The following is a 24,264-nucleotide window of genomic DNA, read 5'->3' as shown; positions in this document are numbered from 1 at the left end:
TTGAAGAAAAATGAATGTTTTCTCTCTTGCGTCCCATCCATTCTGTCATTTTGTAATCATGTATTTTTTTTAGTGTCCCTCTCACACTATGGACTCTTCAGAGAGAAGAGGAGAGATGAAAAGAAAGCGGGGGGAAATCAATACCCATCCTGCGGCATGTATCCAATAAAGCAAGAGAAAGATTAATGTAAGGATAGATCAGTTGGGCCTGGGTGCAAGGAGGGAGAGAGAAAAGAGAGGGAGTGGAGACCTTGCATGAAGTGACATTTCAAATGATACAAATTATCTCTTCCTCTTTTTTAACTGGCATTCACAGTCACATGCACACATGTACGTGCACACACACACACACCGAAATGCCTCCATACATACATAGTACTGTACTGACTAGATACACTATGTCCATTCAGATGGTGGCCAAGGAACAGATATTAATGAGAGAGCGTCAATAATAGAGAAAGGGATAGGGCTGATATTAGCATGCTTACTGCCCAGACAGTAGTCACTAGTCACTACCTCCCAGCCCTCCTGCCATTTCACCCTCTCAGGAGTTGGAGGGAGATGAGAGGAGGAGGCTGCTCTCAGTCGCTGCTGCACTATAACACACAGACAGGCAATGGGTTTCAGCCAATGGAGGAGATAGGAGGAGGAGGGGGGAGCTTACGGTACTGCCCACCACTCCCTCTCAGCCAAGCTGCCAGTAGAGAAGAAGCATCAAGGACCGCGGCTGGAAGACTTCTTGTTTTCTCCCTTCTTTTCTCTGTTTAATCTTGTCCTCTCTCGTCCTCTCTCATCCTCCCTTCCTCTCGCTCCCTCCCCCTCTCTCTATCCCTCCCTCTCTCAATCTCTCTCTCTCTTTCTCGTTGTCTGAATCAGTGTTGCCATGGAGTACTGAAGCAATACACCTGTCCGGGCTGTTGCCACACCACTCCACTGCAATGCATGCAAGAGGTACCCCCTTTCTTTCTCTATTTTTTTCCTCCTCCATCTCTCCTTCTTTCCATCTCTATTCTCCCCACTTTCTTTCATCTCGTAAATGTTTGCTAATTTAATGGAAACTTTTCAATGATATACTGTATGAATGGCTGGCATGTGGTATTGCTTACCTCATGCCAAAAGGTTAACTGAAGTAGTTGTGATTCTCTCTTTAATTGATAATCCCCCAACAATATAGTTCATTAGTGTGTCAATCTGATTTGTGTATTTTTTTTTAGGTGTACATGGGTTATTTTTCAAATCAATATGAACACTTCTAATTGCAGCCAGTTACAATTGTAAAATGACACATATTTGAATCTTCATAGTCTTAGTCATGCCTTGATATTACAATTATTTGACTTGTGAAGATAATTCCAGTTCTCTTTGGCTGTAATATATACTGTAATACTAGGTCAAATGAAAATGTACTGAATCTCGCTGATGTAATACTATACGTAAATCAAAGTAACGAACAACTTACAAAATATTAACCCGTTGAGATAACATAAAGTGGTCAGTCGCAAATGTGACACTAAAATGTTTAGGACATTTCTAGGTAGCATTTTATTTGACAGCAGACTTTGACTTACAATACGTTATTTACTGATAAATGTGGTATCTACCTCATTCCTGCTAAATTGGCACAACAATTTACAACGTGGTCAAGATGTTCAGGCTACCCCCTGAATTCGCTACAGTACCTCATTTCACATAAATCAATGGGTTGGTTTAATATGCTTTGAAATGATTGGATGATCATATGCATGAGAGAGGTGTTATGGATGTAGTCCTTCAAAAAACATGGAACAAGTCAATTATTATCTTTTCCAACCAGCATAAACATACATTTACCAAATTAGCATGGGATGAAAAAAAGTAGTAATTGTGTCAGTGGGGTAGACATTTTTTGGCTAAACTAGAGCTATCACAAAAGCCAGGCGTCACACCCCATTTTTTAAAGCTATAGTGTTCCTATTTCGGCCATACAGAGTACAAAGGTTCAGATAGAATGGAATACTTGGAAATTCTTTTCACCAACCTACCATTCCAGTTTGAACTGAGGTAAGAGAAATGGATGCTGTTCCAGTTATAGAGTGCTAACAGATGGAAATCCCTATTTTCTGCCATTCATCAAAGTATTATAACATATATGCAGATGCTTTTATCCAAAGCAACTTACAGTAGTGTGTGCATATGTTTAAGTATGGGAGGCCTTGGTGGGAATCAAACCAACAGTCCTGTTTTTGAAAGTGCCGTGTTCTACCAACTGAGCCACACAGGACCACATAGTAAATGCAGTATCTTGGGCACAAGAAACCATTGCCTGCTTGAGCAGAGCAGACAAGTTGACTATTGAGGGGATACAAGCTCATTGAGACTGAAGGGACCAGAGTAAAACTGAAAAATCGAAATGCCAACTGAAAAAAATGTAATTGATAGTTTCAATTGGAAGTGATAGTGAATCTGTTATATGGTTAATGCCTGGTGCCTCAAATAGTGATATAGGCAGGTTCTCTTTCTAATGACCATGACAGGCACCACAGAAGCCGTTTCGGAGGAAATACAGCAACAGAATGGACCAGCTTTTCAAGATCTGGCCTGGGGTTTGTAGTTCGGCTATGTTGTTTAAGGGGTCATTTGCTCCACTAGGAGCTATGGCAGTTACAGGCTGATTCACAGTGAGTTACAGGCTGATTTACAGTGAGCTACAGGCTGATTCACAGTGAGTTGCAGGTGGATTTACAGTGAGTTACAGGCTGATTTAAAGTGAGTTACAGTGCAGTGAAGCATGCAGAGGCACAAACAGGACCGGAGGATAGGATTGCAGTCAATCTCTTGGCACACAATGTTTTATTTTAACCTGACGGGAATGTTTTGATCAGTATGTCTTAAGCCTTTGTTTTGTGGGAAGAGACAGTGCCTGCAATGACCTAGAGTGGAAAGGAAAAACCCAGGCCCTACTCAGCAGGCTGAAGGTGTTGGTCGAATTCAGAGGTTAAAGTGAAATGAAAAAAAGTGCTCGTACTCATTTTAGGTTAGTGTTTTAGAGCAATATTCTATAAGAGATCTTGACAGTCTCGATCTCACCATACATTAAAAAAAACAACACGGCACACTTCTTCACCAACCAATTAAAGGGAGAGCAAACAGCTCAAACATCGTGCCCTAACACCTGGGTGTCGTCCGCCTATTTCCAGTTCCTTGTATTGACCAGTTAATAGCTGTGGAGTGTGGGTGTGTGTGTGTGTGTTTGTGTGTGGTGTGTGTTTGGTCAACAGAAGGCCACTGATACCAGGCCTGTGGTCATCTTTCAATTCTACTGCCTTTCAAGCCAAAGGTCACCAGGGGTCACGGAGAGGCAGAGGCTAATTAGTTTAACCCCCAAGAGGGCAAGGTCACCCAAAAAAGGATTGGAGCGGGGGTCCCTCAATCAATCATTCTATCCAGCCCTCCATTTCTCCATCAATCCTTATCACACAACCCGCGTGTGCTGCTGCCACCGATTCCTAATTGGTGATGCGATTATGTTTCTGTAGCGTTATGATAACATTTCTTACTCAATGAAATGATATACTTTCATACTGAATGTTCGTGAAACTGTGATGCGGTTCTTATTGTGGTTTCTGTCATATGACCACATTTTCCATAGGATGACCTCCTGTATCTTGTGTCCTTAAAAGTGAAATCAGCTACATCAATTGTTTTAACTTAAATGAATGATATGTACCCATTGATTCTTGAAGAATATAACATATAAATGCCTCATGAGCTAAGTTCAACTGTCGTAAACCATCAGGACCCAAAATATAAGCTTGATTTACTCCATTGTTTGTCAATAAAGTAAATGTAAACAAACACCATATAGCTTCAAAACATGGTTAAAATAGAATTGTGATATCATGGATGGTCATCCATAGCTCTGTCTATGAATTTGAGTGGTTATAATTCTCAAGCCCCATCCCTCAGCTTTTTACCGGGGCGGGGAGTCTGCTTTGTTATTGTTTCTACTGCCGATTACCACTTTAATTTAAATGGTCCCGAGACTAAATGGAAGCTTATTAATACAAATATTGAACATTAACACAATTGTTTACCTCATAACCTCATAGGTTAAAAACTGTTTGTTTCTTTATTCTGAGCACCAATAATAGGCCATAGGGTCGTGGTGTTATTCAACATAATCATAAAAATGGCGGCTTGTCTTCCTTCCTTACTGCAGTTTGCTGTGATGTGGCCTGTTTTTCATACTAGAAAGTAAACACGATCAGCAATAGTCGGTGGCCTCGCAGATAATACTATACACCTATAATAATGCACTCCTGATAGGTAGACTAGGTGGCACATCGGATGATGTAAGTGCTTGCTTGTTCAGCACAGTTCACCAGTACCAATACAGAGAGTCGTTTTTACTTGTATCTGATACATGGATGTACCGGTTTAGTACATCCCTTCACATTAGTACCAAGCCATTGCATAAAGCAGGGGGGCCATGTGACAGCCATTTTCATTGGGAGATGGATATCTAAAGTTACTCGTTTTCAATGGAAGATTTATTTTCACGTCATTGATTGACAATATTGCCCCAAACATTGCCTATGTATCATATTTGCCAATATGCGTATGATAGATGGCGAATAGAAAGGGTTGTAAGTTGTATCTCAGCAGAGTTGTGCTACGTAGGGCCTTGTGAATAATGTCAGGTGTTTGAGGAGGGGACAGAACTTGGGGACAGAACTCAGTATCTGATAGATATGAAACAAACCGTTTGAGTTGAAAGGCCGAGGTGTGGGAAGGTCGCCGGCTGTATGGCCATCGCTGATAAGGGTTTGTACTTAGAAAGCAAGACATTCTGTCGCCCTTTGATCAAACCAAAGTTAATCAGTGACGGAGGAAATAAATGGTGTTTGACAAAAATCCTATCCATGTATGTTTCTTTTTTTTCATTATAATAGGTGAGTGCTTACATTTGTCCTATTTCACACATGTACAACTGTGTATTATATGCATGTGAATTAGAAATTTGTTTTTTTTTCTTTCATATCCCACTCTCCCCCTGAGAGTGGTGTCACGGTCAGAGATAAGCCATTATTGACAGCGACACTGGAGCAATTAGGATTAAGTGCCTTGCTCAAGGACACATCGACAGATTTTTCACCTGGTCTGCGATTCAAACCAGAGACCTTTCGGTTATTGGCCCAAAGCGCCTAACCTCTAGGCTACCTGCCTTACTCAGTTATTTTGCAGGCGTACATCTTATCTGGTATTTTTGGTATTTTATTAGGATCACCATTAGCTGTTGCAAAAGCAGCAGTTACTCTTCCTGGAGTCCACACAAAACATGAAACACAATACATAATACAGAATGACATCAATAACATCAATAGACAAGAACAGCTCAAGGACAGAACTACATACATTAAAATGAGTTTACATGCATTTATCTGCATAACAATTGAGATCGATAGATTTACATCTATAAATGAGCACTGGTCTACAGGAATGAGGCAAAAAATGACATCACAGTCCACCATACATGATCTATATGAAGCGGATGGCTAAGTATATTGCCCTGTTTTACTGAGACCTTGAGGTACTGTAGCCTTGAATCCAGAAATGCCTTTGCTTTCTTTGAATCAGTGGTATTGATGGTGCTTCTTGAGTATGTTTTGTTACGGTGCATAGGGCTGTGAGTTAGCGACCTGGATGGGGCGGTATTTCCACTCCATCACATAGACAGAAGCAAATGAGTTATTTTGATTGACAACATATCCTTACAGTGATAATGTGATAGCAACAGTGATAATGCTGTGTGTGGACCAGCCTTTTGATACTATTTTTGAACGCTACTTTGATTGTTACAATGTAGCGCTATAGTGCCATTCAGGCAGATGTATGGGACAAACTATACATTTTATATATACTCTACATGGTCAAAAGTAGGTGGACACCCCTTCAAGTTAGTGGAATCGGCTATTTCAGCAACACCCGTTGCTGACAGAGGTATAAAATTGAGCACGCAGCCATGCAATCGCCATAGACAAACATTGGCCCGTTCTGAAGAGCTCAGTGACTTTCAATGTGGCATCGTCATAGGATCCCAACAAGTCAGTTCATCAAATTTCTTCCCTGCTAGAGCTGCCCGGTCAACTGTAAGAGCTGTTATTGTGCAGTGGAAACATCTAGGAGCAACATCAGCTCAGCCGCGAAGTGATAAGCCACACAAGCTCACAGAACAGGGTCGCTGAGTGCTGAAGCGCTTCAAAATCATCTGTCCTCGGTTACAACTCTCTCACTAAGTTCCAAACTGCATCTGGAAGCAACGTCAGCACAAGAACTGTTCTTTAGGAGCTTCATGAAATGTTTTTTTTTATGTCCGAGCAGCCGCACGCACACAAGCCTAAGTTCACTATGCGCAATGCCAAGCATTGGCTGGAGTGGTGTAAAGCTCACCGCTATTGGAAATGTGTTCTCTGGAGTGATGAATCACGCTTCACCATCTGGCAGTCTGACGGACTAATCTGGATTTGGCGAATGCCAGGAGAATGCTACCTGCCGAAATGCGTAGTGTCAATTGTAAAGTTTGGTGGAGGAATAATGGTTCAGGCTCCTTAGTTCCAATGAAGGGACATCTTAATGCTACAGCATACAATGACATTCTAGATGTTTCTGTGCTTCCAACTTTGTGGCACCAGTTCCGGGAAGGCCTTTTCCTGTTCCAGCGTGACAATGCCCCTGTGCACAAAGCGAGGTCCATACATAAATGGTTTGTTGAGATCGGTGTGGAAGAACTTGACTGGCCTGCACAGAGCTCTGACCTCAACCCCATCAAACACCTTTGGAACGTTGACTGCAAGCCAGACCTAATCGCCCAACATCAGTGCCCAACCTCACTAATGCTCATGTGGCTGAATGAAAGCAAGTCTCCGCAGCTGTAACGGCGTTCTTCGTTTGTCAAAAGAGAGTCGGACCGAAATGCAGCGTAGTGGTTACTCATGACTTTAATAGAAAAAGTGACACATGAAATAACTATACAAAATACAAAACAACAAACGGAACGTGAAACCTAATTACAGCATATCTGGTGAATCTACACAGAGACAGGAACAATCACCTACGAAATATAAAGCGAAACTCAGGCTACCTAAATACGGTTCCCAATCAGAGACAACGAGAATCACCTGACTCTGATTGAGAACCGCCTCAGGCAGCCAAGCCTATACAACACCCCTAATCAGCCGCGATCCCAAATACTACAAACCCCAATACGAACATACAATATAACATAAACCCATGTCACACCCTGGCCTGATCAAATAATTAAAGAAAACACAAAATACTAAGACCAAGGCGTGACAGCAGCAATGTTCCAACATCTAGTGGAAAGCCTTCCCAGATGAGTGGAGGATGTTATAACAGCAAAGGGAGGGGGACCAACTCCATATTAATGCCCATGATTTTGGAATGAGATGTTCGATGAGCAGGTGTCTACATACTTTTGGTCATGTAGTGTATATATATATATATCTCAGAGAAGGAAGGAGAGGACCATACTCCTCAGTGAATTTCATAATAATAAAAATAGGTGAAACATACTTTTTTTTAGATAAAACTATACTAAATATATTTATATATTTATATATATTCAGCCCGTTCCATAGACTTACAGAACAATTATGACAACTTCCGGAGGACATCCCTCAACCTATCAGAGCTCTTGCAGCAAGAACTGACATGTTGTCCACCCAATAATCAAGGGATCAGAGAATGAATCTAGTACTGAAAGCATAAGCTGTAGCTAGCTAGCACTGCAGTGCATCAAATGTGGTCAGTAATGGACTCAAAGAGAGAGAAAGACAATAGTTGAACAGTTTTGAACAAATCTATTTCTTAAAAAATGGACGCGCAAGAGAGCTAATTATATTTGGTCTTTTTTATTTTATTTTATTTTACTTTCACTCATTTATCTGGCAAATGCAGTTAGCTAGTTTAGCCTACTCAAACACCCGGCTAAAACATTGGGAGGCTGGTTTAACTGCTAAACTGCTCACTGACTGTACTGCATGATTGTAGCAGATTTACTAACGCGTTAGTTCTATTAGCTATGTTGACTATGACGTTACTTTAGCTCATATGGTGATAACAATGTAGGCTGTGTGTAGTGGTTATGATATGAAGGTTCGGCTTGGAAAGGTTATTTCACCTGGTCACAGACAGCTGATGTGTTGTGCATTGAATATAAAGCAGAGGGAAAAGGTGAGTGCAAGATGCGGAAAGGAATATAACAACTTGTTTGTATGTTGCTGTGAAAGTGAACTGTTGGCATGTGATCAGGGGTGCATTCATTCTGCCTGTCCTGTTGAAAAACATTTCTTAAACAGAAGCAAATTGAGTGAAAGGGGGATAAACATACCTGAATTTGTCCAATAGAAGCTCTCGTTTGCAACTGTTGGACTAATGATTACACCCACGATCAGCTAGATTCAAGCAAGAGTGCGCAAGGTGGTGTTGAATGTGTCACTGTCTGTCGCCTCAAATCTTTATCTTGACCTGTGTGCACCTATGTTGTAAACTTTCATTCATAGGCTGGGTTGTAGTAACCTCATGATAGGTATAAGGAAAATTCAAGTATCATGTAGTAGCCTAAACCTATCGATGTTACATTTAACTGTGTGAATGGGATATGAATGACAGTCATCCAATATGGTGTAATAGAAATAAGTCCATGCTTATAAAAATGTTTTTTTTTAAATCTTCCTCCCTCATCTTAATTGGCACCAACCGCCTTCAGAAATTTCAGACCCATTCACTTCTTCCACATTGTTACGTTACAGCCTTATTCTAAAAAGGGATTAAATAAAAATAAATCCTCAGCAATCTACACACAATACCCCATAATGACAAAGCAAAAACAGATTTTTAGACATTTTTGCAAATGTATTAAGAAATAAAAAACAGAAATACCTTATTTACATAAGTAGTCAAACCCTTTGGTATGAGACTCTAAATTGTTGCATCCTGTTTCCGTTCATCATCCTTGAGATCATCGTTCTACAGCTTGGAGTCCACCTGTGGTAAATTCAATTGATTGGACATGATTTGGAAAGGCACACCTCTTTATATAAGGTCCCACAGTTGACAGTGCATGTCAGAGCAAAAACCAAGCCATGAGGTCGGAAGAATTGTACGTAGAGCTCCGAGACAGGATTGTGTCGAGGCACAGATCTGGGGAAGGGTACAAAAAATGTCTGCAGCATTGAAGGTCCCCAAGAACACAGTGGCCTCCATCAAATGGAAGAAGTTTGGCACCCCCAAGACTCTTCCTTCACCAATCAGGCCTTTATGGCAGAGTGGCCAGATGGAAGCCCCTCCTCAGTAAAAGGCACATGACAGTAGGGCTGGGCGACATGGCCAAAATATCATATCATGGTATTGTTCAATTTTTTTTATGTATTTTATGTTTTTGATTAACAAAAGTTCTAAATTTGCTTTATGAGTAGTGCGTGACCCTAGGATGGCAACACATATATTCTAAATTATTTCAATGGGTCTATCTCCATTCGCATTGTTTTATACCAGTGGTCACCAACCAGTCGATCGCGATCCAAAGCATTGCTAGTCAATCGCCAAACATTTCTGTAAAAAACAACGATAAAGCTATTTGTTCCTATTTTTTTTATTCGTCTCGGGCTGTTGGTGGTAGGTGCAGCCAATTCAGCTGCCCTGCGCGCCGGGTAGGCAAACTGTTGCCATTTCATGTGTCTGAAGGTACAAACTCTGCCTTCCCTGTGGGCCTGGAGAGGAAATCAAAGTGCACTATGCTTTCGCTGGCCAATCAGATTGCTCAGATGACGGAGTCTGCAGTAACGTAGCAGGCATAAAAGAAAGCTATGCGAAATTGATACAGTGAGATTTCAAAACGTGTAAAACCTTGACTTGAGAGAGACTGTCAACGATTACAGCAAATAGCTGCCGTTTTTATGAGTTTATGTTTTCTTACTCAGCAATGTCAACACTTTGTATTCAACACTTTTATAACCCATAAAATGTGCGTTCTTCCTATTTCCACTGAGCGCTACAACAAGCAGTGCAGCAGTAATGAATGAGTAGGAAAGTGTATCTATAGGTTTGCGTTGTTATTATTAGTGGCTTGGGTCTTTTTAAATATCAAGGAATATTTCACTTTCTCTGTTCATAGGAGTATCAACATGAATTTGTGCAGGAGGCAGAAATAATGCGGTGCGACTCGAGTTTCTCCATGTTCCTTTTTGGTCAGTGTCAGTGGAGGAAAGAGAGAGCGGAGGGATGTTGAGAGACGGACCCTCAGTCTGCTGTTGTCACCCTCCGCTGAGACTGACAATCAGATGGAGGCACCATTAGGCCAGTAAAATAATTTCAATGTATGCTCACTCAGCTGTGCCTCACAAGTAATACAACAAATGGATCGGTGTGATCATATAGCCTTCCTCAAATTTTGAAATATAATTTAAAAAAATGTTCTGAACAACAATGCAGTGTCAGGTAAATTCAAGTAAAGCCAGTATGTGGTGATAATGTATTGATGTATTAATGTATTTTTTAGGTCATGTTAATAAAAAAATCAGAGCGGTAGATCTCTGCATGCATCTTGACTAAAAAAAGGTCGGTGACCACTGTTTTATATTGTTCAATTCAACTTCAACCTAAAATAATTTCCTGCTTCTCCATCAATTTCTGCATTTCCTGCACTCATTTGAGATCCTTTCCCCTCTGCCACGATATGGGCAAAAATACTATTCTTTATTTTTAACCAAATGTTGCAATTGCGAATTAGATCAAAACACTTAGGTGAACTTTTGGAATAATGGAAATATCATGTTTATTATAATTCTATAGTTACAATATAAATAATGGTGGGCACTTTGAATACAGTGTTGTTTGACATGACAACAAATGAAAATGCCTTGGACGAGATATTGTGACAGGGTAGGAACCAAAGTGATGTTCAGTGTTTCCTAGGGGCTACATTAAATCTTTATTCATATAGCCAACATATTCATGTTTCGCCTATTCCTCTTTGATTTAGAAGATACTGTGGCACAAACAACATGTATTAGCTAGCTACGTTTGCTCTGACTCGGTACTTTTATTAGCTAAATAGCTATTAGCATTAGTGGCTAACACAATTTAGCTTAACTTGCTAAGAAATTACAAACTTGCTGTTTGCAGATGTAAGAAACAAACTATATTGCAATTATAGAACACTTGTGGATTTACAGTGAAGCATGATTTACGGTGAAGCATGGTGGTGGCAGCATCATGAAGTGGGGATGTTTTTCAGAGGCAGGGACTGGGAGACTAATCAGGATTGAGGGAAAGATGAACAGAGCAAAGTACAGAGAGATCCTTGATGAAAACCTGCCCCAGAGCACTCAGGACCTTAGACTGTGCCGAAGGTTCACCTTCCAATAGGACAACGACCCTAAGCACACAGCCAAGACGATGCAGGAGTGGTTTCGGGACAAGTCTCTGAATGTCCTTGAGAGGCCCAGCCAAAGCCCGGCTGTGAACCCGATCGAACATCTCTGGAAAGACCTGAAAATAGCTGTGCAACGCTCCCCACCCAACCTGACAGAGCTTGAGAGGATCTGCAGAGAAGAATGGGAGAAACTCCCCAAATACAGGTGTACCAAGCTTGTAGCGTCATGCCCAATAAGACTCAAGGCTGTAATCACTGCCAAAGGTACTTCAACAAAGTACTGAGTACTGAGTAAAAGGAGAAAACCTTTTTTTGTTTGTCATTGTGTCATTAAAAAAAAATCTATTTTAGTATAAGGCTGTAACGTAACGAAATGTGGAAAAAGTCAAGGGGTCGGAATATTTTCCCGGAGGCACTGTATTCACATTTTGCATCTTAACCAACTATATATATATTGTCTCTAGACACAAACTGCATGTTTTCAGTAGCCAGCATGATCTAAATATCACATTTAGAGTTTTTTGGGGGGGGGAAAATGTAATATATCGCAGCACTGTGGCATAATAATGGGGGCAATTCTGACTTGAATAGTGTTGAACAGAGATCACAGGTACAGAAGTTGCACTGATCATTCTGATCAGTGATTCTGATATTACATAAATGTTTGGTATGAGCTGTGTGCACCTGAACTGGCCATAGGCCTTTAGACCCCCCCCCCCCCCCCCCCCCCCCCCCCTTAGTACAAAGTCACAATATTCCTCCAAACCCACTCAAAAGGCAAAAAAGCAAACAACTCTTACTATTCATCTTTCTCCTCTGTAGAGCAATGTGCGTATGCATATCAAAGTGTATGCACTACTGTACGTCACTTTGGACAAAAGAGTCTGCTTAATGGCATATAAAGACGTATTATTACATTGGTACGAGACAACCAGTAAACTTCAGTTTTTAAATAAGAGAAAATGGCTCAGATCAGGGTGTGTGTGTTGGATCAATACAGTGGGGCCATTGGAAGAGGAGTGCTTGGCTTGACAGGAGGGTTCAGCCTTGGAGTGGATGGAACGGGGAGGGAACTCGTGGGCTCATGGTCTAGTAAGAACAGCGTGGGGTAAAAGCACTCCCAGACTGAGCATAGTAGGTGTGAGGGAAACAGCAAGCCCGCTCCTGTGAAGATATCGCAGACCTGTGTTTCGTAGCAAGGGTTAAGGTAAGAAAATATTTTTTTCCCCAGCAAAGATTATATTGAATTCTAATTTGAGGGCTATTCTGTATATTTGGTATGAATGAAGACTTGGTTGGATTTCATGATCATAGAGATTACACTAAAATTGTAATGGGAGCAATGTTAAATTGGGTGCACATCCGCAGTGTACTCGATCTACAGTATTAAGCATTATTCATTTATAACTATTTGATGCTTATACATACGTCTCTGTCTTGCTCAAGATGGCATTTGGTGTTTGTTCTTGCGATCCAGTATTGAAAGAAATAATGAATTGGGACCTCAAGCTGATTTATCCTTTACCCTACTCTTTTTACTATGGTCTTTCTAGTTTGTGTGTATAGTTGAAAAGGCTGAAAGAAATTACATATTTCTGTTGACATTCCATTTGGACAAGAGCCAATGAACTCCCTGTAAAGGGCTTCACTTGAATTGATGACTTCCATTTGAATATTGGGAATAAACATTTAAAACAATTGTGCAATAAGTATTTGAATGTATTTGACACGTATGTATTTGACCCACGTCCGATGTTAACAGAAATCCCATCAAATATTAGGGTCTGTGCGGACACAAAATGATCATGAATGCAAACTGAAGACACATTTTGTGTTGCATAGTAGCCTATTTGTAGCCTTAATAGTAGCCTGCTTTGTTTTGAAAGTCAATTGCAGTTTTTACGTATAAGTACGCAAACTCACTGGGAAGACCATGTGTGCCTAAGAAATATGACTGGTCTTTAACAGTATGTGTTCCAAATGCTCCATGAGAAGTAATACAACGACAGAACAGTGCGTACTGTTGAACACAATAGCTCTCAAAAGATTAGAGCACCGCCTTACTCTTGGGAGACCTCATTGTCACGTCTCAGGCCCTTTCGAGTGCACGGTACCAGAATCAAATCATATTGTCTTTATTTTCAGTTCTTGTGACAAGACAATGCAGAACCATAGGGGGGCCAAGTTCGGTATCCATTGCTAATCCAGCCGCTCCAATTTAGCTTTGTCTTCCCACCGTTTTCCCTTGTTAACAGCAAGAAAGGACTCAGAACCTCAGGCCTGGAACAAATCACGAATGTCATCTCTGCTCATGCAGATTGCAATTGTTTGTGGGCAACCCGCAGCCCCGAGGTCTTGGGACCTGAAGAGCGTAAGGAGGGCAAGGGGTGTGCTCCAGGGGTGTGTATTCGACCCCTTCCAACACCTCTCCGGTCCAGTTCAGTTCCTTACCCCACCGACGGCCCCAAACGAACGATACAATAGCCTCTCCAGGAGGCAAGTCCATCGCCAAATCTCCTCATAATTCACATGGAAGGGTCAATTGTACAGTAGCCCTTTGAGAATGACCACCAACCGACACAACTTATTCTTAGGGGGGAAAAAGTGGGGGTGACTGAAAAAATTGATGGAAAAATACAGAGGCACAAAACAGCGCATGGGTAGACAATTGCACTACCCCGTTCAGTTGTGGAAAGTGCCAGTAAAGTTGGCCTTCAAAGTCTTCATAATCCACTGAATGCAAATGTAATGGATTATTTGAGGTGTTTATTAATGATGACAATACGTTGTATAAGGGTTTCTTGCTGCTGCATTATGCATTATGCAGATGTTTGTTTAAAGATACACTATGAAAGTTCTATTATGGAAGTTTAGTTAATTACGACAAGTTTTGGCTTGAATGTGGCTGGATTGGTTCATACACATCAAATATTTCTGACTGTCCATTTGGTGGACCCCTTTTGTTTGAAGAGTTGCTCTCTTTTTCGGCTGCCGTTAAGGCGACACTAGTCTTAAACGCACGTTAGTTTGCAATCTAGTCATGTAAAAACTGTCGCACTGGCATTTTATAGCCCTAAAACAAAACAATGTACCTGTCTTATATCAGTTTCTTGCACTCAGATAGGCTGCGTGGAAGTATTTGAGGTCTGTGCTTAAAAAACGTGATCCAAAGTGCTCATTTTAGGCAGGAATATTTCAGATCAACCAAAATCTGGTTTTAGCGTTAGGCGTCATGCCTATCATGAAATGAGAGATGAGAACATCGTAAGAGTGAACCTTGTATTTAAGTTATTTTCCTGTGACAAGTGCTTGCTTTCCGTTTCATATGTTTAAAGCCCAAGCCCTCCCTTACCCTAGGCCTAATGTAGCGAAAGGCTGGTTCAACAGCAATGTATGTATTTTTTCATCCCGGCGATTCTATGATATCATTACATTTTACATTTATTTATTGTTGTTTATTGTTTAATTTCATTACAACCAAACTTATCAGAATGATTCAACCTGGTTTTATGGTGACGCATTCAATGCAATTCCTGGAGATGTGTGAATATGATCTGATCTGTTAGATTGTTCTGAATGGCAGCAGTATAACGGGTGAGTGGACATTCTCCCTTTCTCTTTATATTGGATCCGGCTACTGTGATAAGTTTGGTAGTGAGTAAAACCCTCCGTTTTCTCCGTTGTTTTGTTTGTGCTCCCACGGGGAGAAATGATGGCCCCTGTAAGTGTGACATGGCCTATTTTAAAACAAGTTGTTGTTTTTTCGTTTTGTTCTGAATTTGATGATAATTATTCGTTACGGTCACGGATTCCCCCAGTACTGCTGCTCATTCAATGCACCATTTCCGGAGGCCTACGTTACCAGCCTCTAGGCATCACTGAACTGTCTCATTACACACACCTGATTCCAGTTCCCCTGATTAGTAATTGTATACAGTTGAAGTTGGAAGTTTACATACACTTAGGTTGGAGTCATTAAAACTCGCTTTTCAACCACTCCACAAATTTCTTGTTAACAAACTATAGTTTTGGCAAGTCGGTTAGGACATTTTTCCAACAATTGCTTACAGACAGATTATTTCACTTATAATTCACTGTATCACAATTCCAGTGGGTCAGAAGTTTACATACACTAGGTTGACTGTGCCTTTAAACAGCTTGGAAAATTCCAGAAAATTTTGTCATGGCTTTAGAAGCTTCTTCTAATTGACATAATTTGAGTCAATTGGAGGTGTACCTGTGGATGTATTTCAAGGCATACCTACAAACTCAGTGCCTCTTTGCTTGACATCATGGGAAAATAAAAGAAATCAGCCCAGAGCTCAGAAAAAAATTGTAGACCTTCAAAAGTCTGATTCATCCTTGGGAGAAATTTCCAAACGGCTGAAGGTACCACGTTCATCTGTACAAATAATAGCACGCAAGTATAAACACCATGGTACCACGCAGCCATCATACTGCTCAGGAAGTAGACGCGTTCTGTCTCCTAGAGATGAAAGCACTTTGGTGCGAAAAGTGCAAATCAATCCCAGAACAAAGGACCTTGTGAAGATGCTGGAGGAAACAGGTACAAAAGTATCTATACCCACAGTAAAACAAGTCCTATATTGACATAACCTGAAAGGCCGCTCAGCAAGGAAGAAGCCACTACTCCAAAACCGCCATAAAAAAAGCCAGACTACGGTTTGAAACTGCACATGGGAACAAAGATCGTAATTTTTGGAGAATTGTCCTCTGGTCTGATGAAACATAAATAAAAGTGTTTGGCCATAATGCCCATCGTTATGTTTGGAGGAAAAAGGGGGAGGCTTGCAAGCCGAAGAACACCATCCCAACCATGAAGCACGGGGGTGGCAGCATCATGTTTTGGGGGTGCTTTGCTGCAGGAGGGACTGGTGCACTTCACAAAATAGATGGCATCATGAGGTAGGAAAATTGTGGGTATATTGAAGCAACATCTCAAGACATCAGTCAGGAAGTTAAAGCTTGGTCGCAAATGGGTCCTCCAAATGGACAATGACCCCAAGCATACTTCCATTTGTGGCAAAATAGCTTAAGGACAACAAAGTCAAGTTATTGGAGTGGCCTTCACAAAGCCCTGACCTCAATCCCATAGAAAAAGTGTGTGCGAGCAAGGAGGCCTACAAACCGGACTCAGTTACACCAGCTCTGTCAGGAGGAATGGGCCAAAATTCAACCTACTTATTGTGGGAAGCTTGTGGAAGGCTACCTGAAACATTTGACACAAGTTAACCAATTTAACTGCAATGCTACCAAATACTAATTGAGTGTATGTAAACTTCTGACCCACTGGGAATATGATGAAATAAATAAAAGCTGAAATAAATCACTCTCTGATATTATTCTGACATTTCACATTCTTAAAATTAAGTGGTGATCCTAACTGACATAAAACAGGGAATTTTTACTTAGATTAAATGTCAGTAATTGTGAAACTGAATTTAAATGTATTTGGCTAAGGTGTATGTAAACTTCCGACTTCAACTGTATATGTGCCCTCTTTTCACCATTGTCTTGTTGGTTATTGTTCCCCTATCCGTTGGTCTTGTGAGTACCCGTGCTTTGTTTCGGCGTTTGTGCTGCGTGTATTGAGTCCTCGTTGTTACGGGTCTCGTCCTATATATTGTGCTGCACTTGTTATTACAGGTCTCGTCCCGTGTATTGTTATTACGGGTCCTGGGTCTTGTTATTACAGGTCTCGTCCCGTGTATTGTTATTACGGGTCCTGGGTCTTGTTATTACAGGTCTCGTCCCGTGTATTGTTATTACGGGTCCTGGGTCTTGTTATTACAGGTCTCGTCCCGTGTATTGTTATTACGGGTCCTGGGTCTTGTTATTACAGGTCTCGTCCCGTGTATTGTTATTACGGGTCCTTGGTCTTGTTATTACAGGTCTCGTCCTGTGTATTGTTATTACGGGTATTGTTATTACGGGTCCTGGGTCTTGTTATTACGGGTCACCTCCTGTGTATTGTTATTACGGGTCCTGGGTCTTGTTATTACGGGTCTCCTCCTGTGTATTCATTAGAGGTTTAACCTCGCTCTTTTGTTTGGGTTACATCCCTGTATTTTTGTGTATGTCTTTGTTTTAGGCTTTGTCCCCGTGCCTTTCATGGCATGTTGTGTCTTTGGGTGGAGTATTAAAACCCCCTATTATGTATCGCTGCACCTGTCTCCAGTCAGTTATACAACGTGACAAATGGTAACATTACTACCACATCTGGGAAACTTCACTTTGATAAACAAAATGTTCCTCAAACAGTAGCTCAACATTTGCATGTACATCGGCCTCATACCCTGTACACGCCGAAATACGTGCCCTTCCAAGTAAGGCATCTCTCGCTTGAAAGCTTATTTTCCTGCTTTTTTGCAAAATGTAATATGTATGCATATCCATTCAATACATTTACATCTTGTCTCCAATGACCAAAAAACATAGGGATGAAAACATTTGCCATCGATTTTGAAGCCTGTCATAGTCAATGTTTTGAAAAGTCAATCCTGCTCAAGCGAGGCCATTAAACAATGCATATGCTTTTTGTTGTAATGTTTACTGTTTGAACTAAAGTGGGTGGGGTGGGGGGGTTGGGGGGGGTACTGTTATGGCAAACTCTACTGTTCTGACAGATGGTGGCGAGTGTGTGAGTCCTACTGTGCTCTGCGGGGCTTGAAGCTTACGAGGGTAGGACTGTCAAAAAGACTCAGCCGATTGAGCGAATAACAATGCTTTTATTACTTAAGAAGACCCAATTCTCTGTCATCACTCCCAAAATGAATAGCCTTGTATTGTGTGTAAGTTATATTTTAAAGAATAGATCATGTTTGATTACACTTTATACAGTATGCAGATAGCATGTTGTGAAGAGACAGTAATTATTTGAGACTTTGTAGACAATTTGGCCTGATTCCTATTTTTAGTCATGTCTGCATATACAGATATTGTACTCATTAAAGTATGTGTGCCTATAGAAAGTACAACAAGTATCCCTTCCCCTTAACTTCCTGGAATTATGTACTTATACTGTATCTTTTTAGTTGTATCTGACATCCACTAACTTAGTCGACAAAGTGTTGTATTAACAATGAACCTGAAAGGAGACAAGTTTATTACTATTGAATTGACGTTAAACTAGAATCATTTTAGATAATTTCAGTAGAGGGACATTTTGGGTGTTGGAAATCAATCAATTCAACAGTTAAAACCAAACTGAAATATCTCCAAACAAATGTACTGCTCTATGTTGACATTTTGTTCTAAATCACCAAACATCTGATCCAGGACAAATAGTCTGATCTGGTTTAGGAACACTGCCATGTGCTACTGTTGAATGTATTCTCTGAAATTGTGTCTCTCTCTCTCTCTTCCCAACTCCTCTATTCCCCCTCTTTCCTTTGCCATATCCCTCTCAATTTGTTGCAGTGGTCCGGAGGTGTCAAAAGGCCAGGGACCGTGACTTTTAAGGTGACCCGGAGCTCTCTGACAATGAGGGACCCCTATTTGCTATGGTAACGAGTGGTGGTGGATGAACCTTCTGGATAGATTGAGGTGAGGGCTGTTTTTTGGGCGGGAGGGGGGTTAGTGGTCTCCTGGAGGGGTCTTTTCTAAGTACAGGGGGCACGCGCCAGCTGGCACCGGTGGGGAGACGCCTTTTTGCACACCAGCTGGAAGCAGGATTTAACCCCCCCAATCCGACCCCCTCCTTCATGGTTTGAGGGGTGTGCGGATTAGGTTCACTGCTGTTTGTTTACGGCACACTTCTATTGTTATGGCCGTTTACATATGTATATGTTTGGGGCCCGCCCGAGGGACAGACCTGCCCATAGTAGTCCTCCTCCAACTCAGCTGCCAGCCCGTCATTGGCTTTTAAGTCCTGCTTGGCTTCAAAAGAGAGAGTATCACCGCTGCCAATAGAATCTCCATGCTCGGTGTTGCTGTGTATTGTGGTTTGGGTAACCCTTTAATAAGATTCTGGGTTGTGTTCATTGGGGCACACTGCTTTAAAACGTTTCACGACAGTAAATTAAAATGAGTGTTTTTAGTGGACATGTTCAGATAATACCTTCACGTTTCACTACGTTTTGGAGTGTGTTCCTACTGAACACGACCCAGGTATTTTTAAATGCGTCATGTGATCCGGTCAGTGGCCACATCTGGTGAGATGAGGTCACAATGGCCAGGTTCGTGTTCATTAGGCACCAAACGGAAATAACTAAAACAGGGAGACCCTAACTGGATTAAATGCATTTTGTTTCAAAATGTTTAAAATGTTTTCTATTGTGTGTTCTAATGAACATGACCCATGTGTGGGCACTTTTGGGACAGATTGGGATTCATTGGATCGAAGGGAGCGATCTCCTGAGAAAGACAAGGGCATTGTAGCTGAGTGTGTGTATAACATGGGGCTCCATGGATAGACTGGGTAATCTCTGCAGGCAACTGTGAAGTCTTATGGTTTCTCACATTGACCTGGAGAGGTTCTGCAGTTCGTCTGCTCATACATCCTCTCGTTCGGAGTGAAAAACACACAATAATGTAGATCATTCTATAACATGGATCCCAATGCATCCATCTATCTGTCTTATCATAACTAAGAGTTATGTACACTATACCTCTGCAATAGTTTTTTTGTGAAAAATAGACATGTCAATCATTGGCTGGATGAAGACCACTTACACATCATGTGTACCTCACGCAAATTTCATTGTGACTCGAGCCGTGGCAGAAATGGCTGGTAAGTGCAACTGCTGTTTCTGTCTCAGGAGCCCCTTTTGGAGACTATGGAAGATTCTCTATTGGTTTGCTCAACTCCTCCATCGTCTCCTCGCCTCCTTTAAAAAAAAGTAAAAGGTAACCGAGGAGAGGAGGGGAGGAGAGGAAATGTGGAAACAAATGCACTTGTATGAAATGAGACCATCCTTCATTCACACGTCATCATGCAAATTATGTTTACAGGGGTGGAATCCCAAATGAAATGTGTAAAGTAGTAAAAAATACATGTAGCTAGTTGTCCTAGACATTTTATAGATAAAGGGATAAGTTGCATATCGTTTTTAAATATGTGCCTCCTTTTCTCCTCCCATGTAAACAGTTGATTCAAAGGGGGTGTAGCAGATCCCATAACTCTTTCGCAAAGGAACTCTTTCGCAAAGGACTCCGGTAGGATACTCTTGTGCTTATTCGGCGGGAGGAGGCTATCGAGGAGGTGAGTACACTCTGTTTGTCTACTAACTAACTGATACTCTCCTCAACCACTTATCGGTTTCCGGGTCAGAGGAGAGAGGACGGAGGAGTCCAGGAGAGGACGGTCTTTTGCCCCAAATGAGAATCTCCCTTTGAGTATAAACACTCAACTGCCTCTTAAACCTCCACGTAATGGATCAAATTCCAACTTGATTAGACGTCCGATGAGTTGCTGTGATTGGGCCTAATCTCAGCTGGCAACTGTGAGCAGTTCAGTGTTTCCTCTCACAGTGGCTACTGGGGTTCTGCTAAACGCAGATGTTTGCCTCTCCTGCACCACAATACAGTCCAGTACAGTAGGTCCCTGGCTGGAACAAGCTTTTGGAGAGGCGCCCAGTCTCCAAGGCGTCAATAGAGATGACCTGCCGCCGCAGTGTCCTTCCTTCAAAATTGTCACTGGTGTTAGCACTTAACATGGGATAGTCCCCTACTGATGGTTTACGGATGTTGAAAAAACTATCAACAAATTGTTTAACTATCCACTAACCATATCCATAAGTCTAATGTTTTGTTTATTTTTTATTACAGAGTTCAAATTTGCAATTGCAGCATTGACACATTTAAAAAAAAACAAAGAACAGCTCAATCCCTCGCCTCCACCTACCCCAGTCCCACCCTCCCTTTCCATCCCAGATTAATATATATATATATGGCCTCATAACTCCAATTCTATACCTAACCATAACACAAAATCTAACCCTAACACTGGCAGGTCATGGCATATCAACAAAGCTGCCGTTAGTTAGTTTGAGCCTCTATAGAGCTACTGTGGGGGCTATCCAATAAAGTGGGGGAGTCTCTTTTAACTCATCCATTTCCTCTCCTAATCTTGTTTTAACCATTTACTAACTCCCTCATTTGCCCACTTGCAGTTGGTTCTTTTTGAGCCAGAATGGATCCCCGGTTTCCATGACTGAATGCAGAGCTTTCTGATGTTGATGATACTGCATCAGGAACTGATTGGATGATGTCGATGGGCCATCAGTTCTTGATGCATTGCCTTCAGCATTGAAAAAAACACCACACAGTATGTTGCTCTTTAAAAATATGATTTTCTAGTTTTTTCCATGTATGTTGTCCTGTAATTCATGTAAAAAATAACAATAATTCAAAATACTGTAATTGAGCATTTTATGTTTCGTAAACTTGAATGAATAAGCATTTTTAAATGTTTAGTCACGTTTATAAATGTTTACAAATAAATCTGGAATTGTTTATGAGTAGTTTAACTCTTGATTCTAGCCATCCCGGATCCGGGATCGTGAATACAGCCTCAAGCTCATTACCATAACGCAACGTTAACTATTCATGAAAATCGCAAATGAAATGAAATAAATATATTTGCTCTCAAGCTTAGCCTTTTGTTAACAACACTGTCATCTCAGATTTTTTAAATATGCTTTTGAACCATAGCTAAACAAGCATGTGTGTAAGAGTATTGATAGCCTAGCATAGCATTTAGCCTAGCATTCAGCATGCAACATTTTCACAAAAACAAGAAAAGCATTCAAATAAAATCATTTGCCTTTGAAGAACTTCAGATGTTTTCAATGAGGAGACTCTCAGTTAGATAGCAAATGTTCAGTTTTTACAAAAATATTATTTGTGTAGACAAATCGCTCCGTTTTCTTCATCACGTTTGGGAAAAAAATAATATCTTTTTTCCAAATTAACTCCATAATATCGACAGAAACATGGCTATAAGTTGTTTAGAATCAATCCTCAAGGTGTTTTTCACATATCTATTCGATGATAAGTCATTCGTGGCAGTTTAGTTTCTCCTCTGAAGAAATGGAACGCGCATGGACCTGGAGATTACGCAATAATTTCGACGCAGGACACCGGGCGGACACCTGGTAAATGTAGTCTCTTATGGTCAATCTTCCAATGATATGCCTACAAATACGTCACAATGCTGCAGACACCTTGGGGAAACGACAGAAAGGGCAGGCTCATTCCTGGCGCATTCACAGCCATATAAGGAGACATTGGAACACAGCGCCTTCAGAATCTGGGGCATTTCCTGTATGAAATTTCATCTTGGTTTCGCCTGTAGCATTAGTTCTGGGGCACTCACAGATAATATCGTTGCAGTTTTGGAAACGTCAGAGTTTTTTCTTTCCAAATCTGTCAATTACATGCATAGACGAGCATCTTTTTGTGACAAAATATCATGTTTAAAACGGGAATTAAGAGCGCCCCTTATCTGCTTATTCATGATAATTATTCTAAAATGTTAAAAATGTTTTGTTAAGGCAAAGATTAGGACACTTTGAGATAATTAAGGAATAGAAGCTTTCATTGTTCATTTTGGTTAGAATTTGTGTTAAAGAGAATGCTTGTTATGAATGGTTTGACATATTCAAAACAAATGCAATCACATATGTCCATCATTGATTTGGGGTAAATGTGTGGTGTGCAATGCAGAATGATGACTCTATTAAAACTTCTTAAGGATGATGCAGAATACAGTTCCCATGCAGGAACATCACTCAGCGGAATTTCAGAGCGCCACCTATAGTTTTTGATAAAACTCAAACTTTCATTAAACTTTCATTAAAATACACATTCAAGGTAGTGAATTAAAGCTACACTCGTTGCGAATCTATCCACCAAGTCAGATTTGTAAAATGCTTTTCGGCGAAAGCATGAGAAGCTATTATCTGATAGCATGTACCCCCAAAATACTGCAACGTCACCTAACACGACTGATTTTGCAGTAGCCGTCGCTACCCAAAACGCAGAAATAAAATATAAAACATTCATTACCTTTGACGAGCTTCTTTCTTGGCACGCCTAGATGTCCCATAAACATTTATTTGGGTCTTTTTTAAAATTAAATCGGTCCATATATAGCCTAGATATCGATCTATGAAGACTGTGTAGTCAAGGAAAAAACTGAGTTTGATAACGCAACGTCATTTTTAAAAATAAAAAAAGTTGACGATAAACTTTCACAAAACACTTCGAAATATTTTTGTAATGCAACTTTAGGTATTAGTAAACATTAATAATCTATCAAAATGATCACGGGGCAATGTATATTCTATAGCTCCACGTCTTGAAATCATGTCCGGATATTTCTCAACCAAAACATCCTGTCGGAGACCGGAAGAAATCGGCTGCCTTGTTTCGGTTTGACCAAGAAACAAATCCGAGACAAATGACAAGACTGTTGACATCGTGTGGAAGCTGTAGGTATTGCAACCTCGGCCCCATTTAATGTGGGTCACTTTTAACAATTGGTTGAAGTGGCGCATGGATATATTTTCACATTTTCAGTGATCAGATTTTCCTGCACTCTTCGATGAAACGCACGTTCTGTTATAGTCACAGCCGTGATTTAACCAGTTTTAGAAACGTCTGAGTGTTTTCTATCCACACATACTAATCATATGTATATACTATATTCCTGGCATGAATAGCAGGGCGCTGAAATGTTGCACGATTTTTAACAAAAAGCTGGGAAAATTCGCAGCCTCCCTAAGAGGTTTTAAAGTTTAGTATGCTGTAGTGTACCTCAAGTACATTTTCTCATGGCTATTCAGACCACAGGAGGCTGCCGAGGG

At 40.8% G+C, this 24,264-nt stretch overlaps 1 long non-coding RNA gene across 1 annotated transcript; it reads left to right on the top strand.

Annotated features, from left to right (window-relative positions):
* Positions 1-882: 882 nt before the first annotated feature.
* LOC124004376 lies at positions 883-22,046 on the top strand. The gene is made up of 4 exons (XR_006833371.1): positions 883-951; positions 18,875-19,000; positions 20,544-20,657; positions 21,568-22,046. It is a non-coding gene; the product is annotated as an uncharacterized LOC124004376 (long non-coding RNA).
* The last annotated feature ends 2,218 nt before the right edge of the window (positions 22,047-24,264 follow it).

Source organism: Oncorhynchus gorbuscha, linkage group LG18, assembly GCF_021184085.1.
Source record: "Oncorhynchus gorbuscha isolate QuinsamMale2020 ecotype Even-year linkage group LG18, OgorEven_v1.0, whole genome shotgun sequence".
Lineage (NCBI taxonomy): Eukaryota > Metazoa > Chordata > Actinopteri > Salmoniformes > Salmonidae > Oncorhynchus > Oncorhynchus gorbuscha.
Note: the sequence above shows the minus strand (reverse complement) of the source record. Positions and strands in the feature narration are given on the sequence as shown.